At 45.5% G+C, this 12,175-nt stretch overlaps 1 protein-coding gene across 1 annotated transcript in view; it reads left to right on the top strand.

Moving 5' to 3' along the window:
* Positions 1–760, top strand: part of LOC119175868 (cationic amino acid transporter 4) — an 81,133-nt gene extending 80,373 nt beyond the window's left edge. The window contains exon 6 of the mRNA XM_037426889.2: positions 623–760. The gene's annotated coding sequence lies outside the window, so the exon portion shown is untranslated. The remainder of the gene's footprint in view (positions 1–622) is intronic.
* Positions 761–12,175: the final 11,415 nt, after the last annotated feature.

The following is a 12,175-nucleotide window of genomic DNA, read 5'->3' as shown; positions in this document are numbered from 1 at the left end:
CCCGCGAGGAAAGGCTAACTTCTTGGAGACCATAGACTGTCGCGCTGTCCATGGTTCGACGTACGCGATTTTCCGGCTATTTTATCGGCGAAGCTGTTCTTAGTCGTGGCTTTCACGCCCGGCGACAGTCGTAGATCATAAATGGACATGTGCCAACACTACCACCACTCTCCCACAACTCACATCTACTAGTCAGTCAAGTTCCCACTTCACTCATCCACTTCATTCAAATCCCACTTCATTCAAATTCCACTTCATTCAAATCCCACTTCATTCAAATCTCACTTCATTCAAATACCACTTCATTCGACCAGCTAAAATAATTAGTGAAGCAAAGGCTTCCTTGGAAGCCATCAGCTTTGCTGTTTTATCAGTGTCCACCGAGCGGACCTGGCTGAACTTTTTTTTCTCCGTGTAGCCCTAAGCTTACTCATTGACAACAAAGCATAATCGTTTTCAAAAATGGTTCGATATAAATAGCATTTCAATTTACCAAAGGTGGATATGGTCGCGTTCAGCTGTATACGATTACCAAATGAAAGCATGCGTAAGCCACTCGTGGTTTGCTGCAAGGCCTGGTGTTTGCTTGGCCTTCAACGTGTCTCTTGTCTTTCCCGCGCAGAGCACAAAACGAAACCGACCCGCTTCGTCACCGGTAAAGATGACCGGGGCGGTCTTTCTACCTTCCGAGGCCTCGGCAAAAACGTCCTCCGGCTAAAAGACGCCAGGGACGTAAGGACGTACGAGGACCACGCTCCCCGCAGTCCTGGCCGGAGGGGACAACCGACAACGCCAGGAACCCGCTCAGCCTCCCCACGACTGCCTGCCGCCGACCAGCAATAACCGAGGAGAGCGTACCCCCTCAACGGGGAAGTGGGGGACGCGAAAAGAGGCCGAATCATCGTCGTGTTTTCATGTTTTGCCGTCGCGAACAGTGCCGTCCGAATAGTGCATGTACATTCATCATTCGGGCTCTTGGAGGACGACGTCAGTGCAGCGGGACTGCCCCACGGCTATATACATAGTCGCGTCGCTCACTATACACGTTGTAAGACCGTTCGCGCTGTCCCGTCCGAGACATAAGCACACAGACACACACGGACAAACATGCATATATGAACACACAAGGTCGTTATTACAGTTGGAAGTACAGAAAGATACACATACACACAACTAGGCGTCGTTATTACAGTTGTATGTAAAAGAAAATGACAATTTAAGTGAAGGTTCACGAAACGGGGACACAATCAGACGCGAAGGACAAAGTTCGGTGATTTCTGATGAATGCCGGGACTATCTATTTAGCTCTGCAGCTGCGGCGTTCGAAGAGTGTTCCTGAAGTGAGTCAAAACGACAACAAAAAAGGATGTACGAGAAAGACAGTCGTGCCCTCGTTGTTATGAGGTCATCGCGATGAGAGAGAGAAAAAAGAAATGCGAGCGCTCGTGCATGGCTGCACGTCTTTCCTGTGTTCGTTTTTTTTTTTTAGGGAGGTGTAGTATACGCTATGTTTTGGTTCGTCATTTACCATCGAGACTCTCTATCTTTCTTGTGCTCCACTTCATGCGTTTTAAGCGAGCCAGCCGAGTTTCGCGTCTCCATTTAGCGAAAGGCGGCAGTAACGTCTTCGTAATTCGCCCCTTTTCGTGTTCACGTGGCACCCTCTGCCGTTCTGGAAAGGAGTGCGGATAATTGCGTGGTACACGGCGTCGACAGAACCAAAGCCTGCAAGATGTGAAAACGTGCGGAGACCATATCGTGGCCTCCGAGATTAGCCGGCGGCGCGAATCTCGGCATGCGGAGACCATATCGAGGCCTCCGAGATTAGCCGGCGGCACGAATCTCGGAGGCGACGACCTTACCGATTAGCTTTGTGACATTCCCGCTAGGGGAAAGGACACACGCGCTGTGGCACCACTAGGGTGCCTGAATGGTTTCCCTCGCCCGCCGCTCAGCGGCGGGCGAGGGAAACCATTCAGGCACCCTAGGCACCACGAGTGCGGCAGCGCTGCCGTCGCATGTCGTCAAATCAACTGACGTTAAACGGCATTCGCACGGTCGAGCTTCCTACGGTTACTCTTTAGACAGTATTCATTCAAAGACGCCAAATTCGACGACAAGGAACAGTAAAGTGTTCGCCTGTTCGTTTCGCCTATGACTGTTTACGAACTCAAAGCTTGCCCGTGAACTTGTGACGACGGGGGAAAGACCGCCCTTAATTGGGGTTTTAGAATTGAACGCACTTGCATTCAACTCATCCGGCCCAAGTCCCATTTGGCGATCCTCAGTGCGATCCCGCTAGGTCCTGGGTTCGATTCCCAACTGTGTGGCAGCTGTAAGGACTCTCGTGCAGAAGCGCGCGTAGCTTCATTTGGACAGAAAGTCGTGCGGTTAATCTACTCTTGAATGTCCACTAACGGCGTCATTCGCGTACAATAAAACCGGTTATAACCAGGTGTCGTAACCGTCCGTCACCGACAACGTCCATCGGCGCCCAGCAACGACGGTGAAATCTTAGTGTATTACAAAATTCGGCCGTTGGGTATTATACGCGCAAGTACGACGTAGTTCGGGACGAAAGGAATTCGAACGTTCGTGCGATGCAAAAAAAAAAAAAATGAATGAAACGTATCTGGCAAACGGCTATCGCGTGAACGCAACCCGTAAACTTTTCCGAGCCTGCGCGAAAAAAAAAATGCTATTTCACCGCGTTCTCTTCTTCAACGGCTGAAGTCGTTTCGCTTCGCGAACTATATATATATATATATATATATATATATATATATATATATATATATATATATATATATATATATATATATATATATATATATTGCAAAGTGACAATCGCTGTCGATCGACGCTGGAAGAAGGGGTTGGTAGATGGGGCGGGGCCGGGGGGGGGGGAGTGTTGTTGCTATGGCGGGCGTAAAGCGCGAAATTCATTTCCTTTTTCTTTTGTTTTTTTCAATCGCGATGAAAACGGAGGAATATTCAATTTTATAACGGAACCATTTTCCTAGCTTTCGTAGATTCGTCGTGCATACACACAAGCAAACTTTATGGCGCCTCGGCGGAACGATTTCCTCCCGACCAATGATCGTTTTTTTTTTTTTTTAAGAAATACGCTTTTTATATTTCTTGATAATCACTCTCCTCTACAGCTCATTTTCTGGAAATCGAAAAAGCGACCGGAATTGACTTTTCTTTATGAGGCAGGACTTTTTACAGTATATTTATACATATTCCTTTAGTTCGCTTGCACGATCGGTTTATTCCGTGTTTCCATACTTATCTATACTTATATAATTCTCTCTCTCTCGCTCTCTCTTTCTCTCTGTTTCTTTTTTTTTTTTAATTTCGTAAGTCCACCGAAATCGATCTTGTCTCAGTTTGCTGGTCTTAAGCTATTCTGGGCCGACGAAAATCGTCATATTATATAACAAATGTGCAACCGTGACCACTGCAAGTCAACCTAGTGATTCTACAAAATGCGAAGAAATTTCGATGACCAAAAAACAAGAAGAATGGCGCGAGCTATCAGTGCCAGATCTAAACCATCGTATATTCAACGCAAATCGCTCAGTTTGCACATCCAGATAAAAAAAAGAGATTGCGCTATCGCAGTTCCGTTCCCCCCCCCCCCCAAATCGACGCACATCAAACTACGATAACCACCTCGTATTCCTACATTCCAATCTTTCTTTTTTTTTTTTCAATGTAGAGCGGGGACTACAAATGATCATTCTTTATCTGTCTATTATAGGAGTTAAGCGCGTTACTACATCGATTTGTGACCGACAATACCACTGGAAAAACGACTCTCTTTCGCCATTCTTTTTTTTTCCCTTATCTTTCCCTTCCTATACATATTTGGAAGACCTCTAATTTCCCCTCTACCTTTTCAGGCTTCATTGTTAGTTTTCATTAAGGCTGTGTCTAACGAAGAAAAACGAGCCCTTAATTCTCTTATTTCGTTCCTTCCTATCTCATAAGGCGACATATCTGCAGGCTGTGCGGTATGCGGACGACAGTAGAGAGTTTTAGTACTGCGGAATGGTGCTACGTACGCATCACGCAAGCGCCTTGCGTTACGTGGCGTCGTTTGCCACTAATCGGCTTTTAGTACGCCGTAGTACCCGCGTACGTAACGAGCGTGCAGCGTGTTGCGCCATCTGGTAGATCAAAATAGAAGCACGTGTTGTTGACAGCCACTGTGAGCCAAACCAAGTGTTATAGCCAGATTATGGCCATATTTTAAGCCACAGAGCCGGTCGGTGCTTGCCTTTGATGCCGCCATTTTGCAAAACGAAGTCTCGCGTTCTCGCGAACTTGTTCGAGAGCGGCGCGATCAGCTCATACGTACGCACGCACGCATCTCATGCGTGCGTACGTAGCGGCTGCGTACGTAACGCGACACGTGCGCGTTGCAGTCTGCGCATGCGCACTACGCAGACCATGGCGCCCTTACGTACGCAACACCGCCACGTACGCAGCGTACGCAGTACTAAAACTCTCTAGTCAGATAACGTACTTTCTCAAAGCGGCGACATCGGCGGCGCAAGAACGCCGCTTCGTTGCGTACGAAGTCAACTTCACCGGCCGCTTGCTCGTCGACTCGAACATCCGCTGTGGTTGGTGGTCTACACAGAACACCTCTTTGATGGGGTACGCCTCAGAGAAAGAGAGAGACGGAGAAAGACCGGACTCCGGAAACAAAGACCCGCCGCGGTATCCGAGAACGGAACGATAGACCGACGTCTCCACCTACTATCTATACATTTACTCCATTACCTCTCTCTCTCTTTCCCTCCTCCCCTCTCTCTTCCTACCCATTTCCAACCTTCGACTTCCATTCTCCGAAAGAGCCCAAAGCGACGTACTGCCGGGTCAATTTCGCTACGGCGCGGTGGAGACCGTTATATTTGACGCTCCCATAACATAATACACCAGGCGTTTACTTTACTTATTACAAGATCCCCCCCCCCCCTTTTTTTTTCGCGTTCCTTTCGTAAGGAAACAGTCGTTCCCGCGAGCCATAGCTCTAATTTGACATGTCAATAAATTCGCCAAACATTCACTACTGTTGCGGCAGCGAATAAGAAGTGAATTCGAATCATTTCCATGATTCGGTCGTCGCGCAGCTTAGGTCTGCTTTTTTGTTCATTCACCACTGGCCGATACTCCATTTTTATTTTATTTTTTTCAGTATTCCTTGCTCAATTTTCCAGCCCTCGTTATCAGATTCGGTGCCCACGAGAGTCGTTTTTCATTCCTGCCACATTTTTGCGGCGCCGGACAGAGAAAGAAATAACTGTTGATCCTATGTAGCTTTTTCTCCTTTTTTCCCGATTGGTTCGCTATCGCAGCAATTTCTCTACCCCATAAGGGATACGATGTTCGGTCTTTAGTACAGGTGTGTGCTTTCGGAAATTCCGTGTACCACAGTGCACAGTAAAACCTCGATATCGAAGAGGTTTCCGTATGACCAACGCTTACACCGTGGGTATAATTTCGAATTAGCAGATAGCAACAGACATGAACGAACTTAAATGCACACTAAATACAAATATTAAGTCGACGTTGATTGTTGAAATAGCGGTCCAGAAGCCTGTGCTACTTCTGTACCAAGAAAGTGCTTATTTTGAAATAAGTTCCGGTCCGCATCGCGTTAGTGCACTTCAAATCACCCGCCTCAAAGCGGTCTTTTTCACGTCACAGTTGCCGTGCCCAACGATGCCCGCCTTCACCGCGCGGCCGCCGACACTATTAGAAGCATAACGAAAGTAGCGGGAGCCACAGCAGCAACAACGGTTACTAAACAATTTTCTGTTCGCTATCGAGCCCCATAGATGGCAGGACCTGCCCAACCTAACCAAGCGAAAACGGAAATTTTGAACCGCGCCATTCCCCATAGTAACGCCAGGCGGTTTTTTTTTTCTCTCTATAAATCAAACACTAACGAACAAGCAGCACTTTATTACGTCGCTAAATGCACGGAAAGTACCTTTTCTTGTTTATTGCAGCTAGTTTGATTACTGGCGAGTAATTGTAGTCGCACGCTCTAACGTCATCGGGATCATTTAAAAATTTTCCGCTAATGGCGCGCGTCGTATGATACATTTAGCTTAATTTTCCAGTAGGTAGGGCACTGCTGTTGATATTGCCGTTTTAAACGTTGCCATACATTGAGCTTTCACTCTGACAAATTATTTGCCTTCGGTGTCCTCTGAAGAGACCGTATCGGCATAGAAATATGAGAGCCTGCGTAGTTCGGCAAGCACTTGAACAGCCAGACTTGCCGCTTATACAAAGACGATTCGCCCTCACACAAGAACGATGAGCGTGCAAACAATCTGCTTACTTGTTCCCGACGCTCCACTTGTGGCTTCAAAATTCTATTCCAATACTGCGAAATACTAGAATTGGAGCACCGCGTGCGGTATTATTCTATAAAAACGGCTTCTCAGTACTTCGAAACTATTCGAGGGGTATTCGAAAAATCGTTTCGATTATGGCACTGTTCGGTTTGCATTCGATTCGATCTCAAAAGATCACTATTCACGCAGTTCTATAATTTAGTTCGCAAGAGAGGGCGCAACTTTGCTGCTTTCTTTCAGCTCCATTTTCCGTGCTTTCTTTCTTTTCTTTTAAGTTTACTCTCGTTTATGCAACATCTGTCGATTCATCGTTCGCGCACTCTTTCTTTCTTTTTTCTTTTTTTTACCCCCGACACCAAAGAATGTTTGATCAATGGCGCGTGTTTTGCTCCACTCCACCAAAAAAACAGGGGCGCTTTCAATTCGCTCAAAGAGCGCATTCTCTATCCCTGCATACCAGTTTTCGTCCTTTTAAACGCATATCCTGTTACTCTTTAAAGTGCAGCCACGCGTGTCAACGCAGCTCTATACGAAAGATTCTTCGCTCCCCCCCCCCCCCCTTTCCCCGCCCGCTGTGTCGAGGCAACTATTGCGTTCCTCGGATCCCGCGCGGAGACAGTGCAATTGAACATTCCAAACGCTCGGGAATACGGTACGGTATACGGTACGGAATTATACGGTATCGCGCGGAACGATCTGTTATTCTGTCCCACCCCTGCGACGGCTTGGAGTTTCCTAAAGACGTCCATTACTCTCAGAGTCATATACTTTAGTTTCCTATCCGACAGCCGCCTCCCCCTTCAACTAGACTCCCTCTCTCTTCTTCATCTTTTTTTTTTTACATAGACTCACTTTTTATGCTCCGTGAAACACCGCCGACACAGCCCCGTCATAAATTGCACAGCCAGAAAGGGGTGGGGGAGTTGACCCCCCTTGAAACCTTTAGTTTTTGAGTTTGTATACACACATACAAACGAAAGCACAAACATACATAAACAGCGGTCACCCTTTACCCCTTCAAAAAAAAAATTATGCCCAGGCTGTCAGACGCATCGGAGAGCTGCATAATCTGCATTTCATTGCGAATGTCGTTGTACCACGTAGCACGTATTAATATACTTCGAATTAAGCTATAGCACACAGAAATTCCTCGCGATGAAGCTACATTCTTTTTGGAAGTTCACAGTGCTGAGTCGAGACCGCAGCCGAACCGATATTGGAATTACAAGTACCGAATACAACTGTCGTTTCCACGAATATTGTTTCAAAAAAAAAAAAAAGAAGATCTTGTTTTCTACCGATATTCCAAGAGTAATCAAAGCGATCCAACGACGACTGGGACACAAATTTAGTCGACAGGTAGGGAGGCTGTGCGTGTACTGACCGTGACCTGCTCACAATAAGCACAACTGTTGACAGGGCACTAAAAGAGACTTCAGTGCACCACACGTTCAATTTACACTAATAAACTAAGCTCTGAAAACTCTGCTGTCTTTAATTTCCCCATTATTGGTTTCTTAATACAGGATGAAACCAAGGCAAGAGCTTCAATTTTAAATTTAGGGCCAAAATCTGTACAGGTGACTTTTCGTAATTGAATGTGCTTTTTAGTTTCGTATTTCGGCCACATCGGATCAACGAAATATAACGAAACTTAACATACTAAGTCTCTTCTCGCCTCAAAAGATAATATACTACATTTTTGCCAGTAAGGAGTTAAGCAGGAGTTATTGTTTTTTTCGTTCACTCTCTCTTACTAAGCGTCTTCCTGAAGGCGATTGTGGTGATATCAGTGTTCTAAAAGAGTACTTTCCTAGTGTTAGAATTGTTTTTCGTATATAGTGTCCAAAGAGGAAGGCACCTTACCTGGTGATCAGGGCCACATATGCACATACTTCATTCATTCATTCATTCATACACACACACAAACACACGTACATATGTACATACATAGACCTTATCGACAGGAACTAGGGGCACAGGCAGATATTTTCGGGGAGAGGGGGGAGGGCACTTCCTTGAAGTGGTCATTTTTCGCTCTGTACGCAATGAGGGAAATATTTTGGACGGGGGTACACAGGCTCGGTGTGCCACCTCCTGGCTACGCTACCGCTCCTCACCCTCTTTGTACAAAGGCAAATTTTCAATACAACTTAAGTATACTCCAACACGTTTTGGTGTATGCCAGCATAATCACATTTCGTAAAATTGTGGCATGTTAATAAAACTGAACTTGTAAAGCTCAACTGCGAGATTCGCTTATGTGGAGCAATTATAAGCGATCATTCGGGTTTCGTTTCATATTCTGGCGCAAGACAACGTCAAAAGCAATGTCGGTAACATGATATACACAGACATGTGCCTCCTGCTTACACCTCAAGCGAAGCGTTTGAAGAATCTTGTGAATATCTTGTCCATGCATGCCTTCCGCACGAAACAGGTGCATATGCGGCAAAATCGTCACATGCGTTCTTTTTCGGCAGTGACATACGAGTTAAGTGACTTAACAGGCTCATGCAACACTTGAGCACGGTCACAAAATTCTGCTTATCAGTAGTCAATGTTCCTGCGACCATTTGAGCTAAACGTAACAGTGCGGCACGCAGCACATAATTTACAGTTCAATTTCAATGTCAGCAAGAAACTGCTCGCTTTTCTCTCGACAAATGATGCCATAAAATGAAATGACCGCGCCACAAACCCAAAGTCCACAGCCATTGGCTGGTTTGAGCATCGTGAGCTCTGTAGTTGCCGCAGCGACTGCATAATGCCGCGATGTTCCCGCGCACTCACTTGTGATCACACTGAAAGTAAGCCAAGCATTCTCAAAGAAAAGAAACAAAAAACAAAAAGGTGCTCAGGGTCATGGCTCTTGCTGATGAACAGACATCGCATTGCCCCCACCCTCCGATCCTTTGAAGTTTTCTCTGGTATGAAAGGAGAGAGAAAGCGCTTAATGTATGCGACAAGTATCCTCTACTCCGCTCATGCTAGACAAATTCTAAAAATTTCTTGCGACAGTCCATCTGTGGGGCAATAAGCTTTAATGAAGCCATTCGATGACTACTTAAAAATTTAAAACTACTATTTAATAAGCTCATCATTTTAAAACTAATTGATTCGACCTCTTCTTATTGTTGACTTCCATGTCACGGGTACAATATTGAAATAAAAAATTAGGATCAAAAATATAGTCTTTTTTTAATTCGCTCCAAAACTTTACAACGCTGGTACGTTTTGTTGACGTCACAAATTTGATCTTTTTCGTACAAGCTCATTCTACATCTTACACCAACAGTGTAGGCAATCAACAGTAGCGAAGTCGGGCCACAGAGCAGAAAAGTGATTACACAGTTGTGATGACGCGCCGAGACTTCAATGCATTCGACAGGTGCCCCCCAGGGTTCGGATTGCAGCAGGGTAAACTAAAGTGGCTGCCAGTGCGTGACGGGGACATGAGTAAAGCTAAGAACTGAAAGTAACCAGATATCGATTGTAATAAACCAGCCATAAGACTGACCCACTCCTTAAAGCCATTCACACACTGTTCTAAGGAGTCATGATGACTGAACGAGCAACAAACTGTGTTTTCAATGCACAGCCATGGGGCTTAATTCACAAGGCTATTCGATCACGAGCGCTGTTTACCATTTTTCTGGTTGCTTTCGCTGACGATGTGGCCAAAATCTTATTTTGTTGGCACCTGTCCTGCGGAGTTTTGAAAGCTATTTTGTGCGAATATAGGAAGGTATTATCAGGTCTATAGTACTGCATCGAAGACAAAACACACATAGTTGTTGTGGAGCCGAGAGAGGAAACCGGAGTTCTGGCTCAGCTTTCAACCTTTAGAAGGAGCAGCACCATTCAATGCGCCTTCACTAAATATACGCATCGACCGCAGCATCTTCAACTGCAATGTCCCCTCAAATAGATGCTTCTTCAGCAGAAGTATAGACCTTTAACTTGCATCACTCAAACTCGGTGTTATAATACTGCCCTTTAGTCACTCCAGACACCTTCTCCGCACGTCTTAATCAAACGACTGCACTTACAGGCGACCTTAAAGATTGTTAATAGAGAGGTCACCCCCTGCGTTTTCTCAATTCGTCTTCCATAATTACTCTGCACTGAGACAACACTTTCCCGCCTCAATCCAAACATATCTTGCACTTCGTGTACACTTCACACTCGTAAGACAACATTAAGAGGCCAGGATGGCCAACGTAAGTCCTCATTGCACTATCGTGGACAAACGAAACAACAACATGATCAGATCAACGAAATCAAAAAACCGTGCCTGTGCACAAGAGAAACACTAGATGACTTAATATTCGTGATCGTACGAGCAAGAGGGCGTTCTTTGAAATACAGTGGGTTGAACTTGAAAACAGACTCACACAAATATCAAGAAAGGCCCATAGGGAAATGGCCCACAGTCACATGAAAAGTGAGTGGTATAATTCTAGCCACTTCCCAAGGATGTGGGTGCCCCTAAAGCCTACCACAAACTGATCAATGCCTTAAACAATCCAGAAAGTAAACATGAAGGCTTATGTCCCTGTAGAGCACTGATGGGAAAGACTAAAGAAACGGCAGCTTTAGAGAATGTTGCCTTGGCATGGTTAGCTGCACAACATTGTGCTCTCTTGCTACACTTGACGGTAGATGGGAAAATGAGCTGCACTACTATTCGGGTTTGATTTTCTGAGTTCTTCGCACTGTTCGCACTTGGACAGATCTTGTTTGCCTTTCGGTTGTTCACGATGGTGACGTGTCTGCACATACTTTACACCATATTATAGTATACACTTCTTTTTTGCGTGCACTTGTGCGCTCTTTTTGCCACGTCACGTGGCTCATGTGGTTGTGCCCCTTATTTTGGCCTTATACTACGCTTTCTCAGCACACTCTGTGAGGATTCAGTCAACTTTGTTGCTGTCCTTCTAATCTGTCACTACGGCCTTCAGCGGAAAGACAGACAGCACGTGGTAAATGCATATGAACATGAATTAACTCAACAGGGAATGTGTGTGCGTGTTTTGAAAGCAAATGAGCATTTTTTATGTGCGTGTTACGAGCTTGAAACAACTTATATGATAACCTGTATAATCTCCAAGCTGCTTGCTGTCACGGCAAAAGTCCTGTCGGCGCCAGATGTGCATGCATATGCAGGGAGCAAAAGTCCACTGACCATGACAGTAGAAAAATAACTAAATTATTCCTCGTCATACTATGTCATGTAGAACTGTTTCAATGTGTAGGATTGCTCAAGCGGGAACATTGTTTATACCGCTTGATTTCAGAGTGCATCTACGAATGCAAAGAAAAATATTTGTAGCATCATTCGTCTCAAGACTTTTGCTCATGGCTGTACCTTAGATATTTAGGCCAGTAGATGACAGCTCCCCCGCTGCCCACCGCCTTTGCGGTTATAAACAAGTCCGCGCCCTAATGTGCAGTAGGCTGGCACTCACACTCGTAAAGCCTTCGCTTCTCAAGAAAACCCGCCGCATCAACTACACACCGCAATCCAGCATATATACTCCAATGCCGTTGTATGCCGCTTTCGAAAGCGCCTTGTTATGCCACGTTTCAATAGAGTCCCCTAAGCCACTGTTGGGCATAGCCGCCCTCTATATGCTACTACACTCGGCTAAAATGTGAATGTGGTGTCTTAGAGCCGCTACATAGAGAAATGTCACATAGATGACTTATCCAAGATTACGGTACAAGTTTAATGTTGTTGCGCCACAGATACTCAAATTATATCACTGTGCACTGTTTATAAGCTCAGA

Source organism: Rhipicephalus microplus, chromosome 3 (genome assembly GCF_043290135.1).
Source record: "Rhipicephalus microplus isolate Deutch F79 chromosome 3, USDA_Rmic, whole genome shotgun sequence".
NCBI lineage: Eukaryota > Metazoa > Arthropoda > Arachnida > Ixodida > Ixodidae > Rhipicephalus > Rhipicephalus microplus.
Note: the sequence above shows the minus strand (reverse complement) of the source record. Positions and strands in the feature narration are given on the sequence as shown.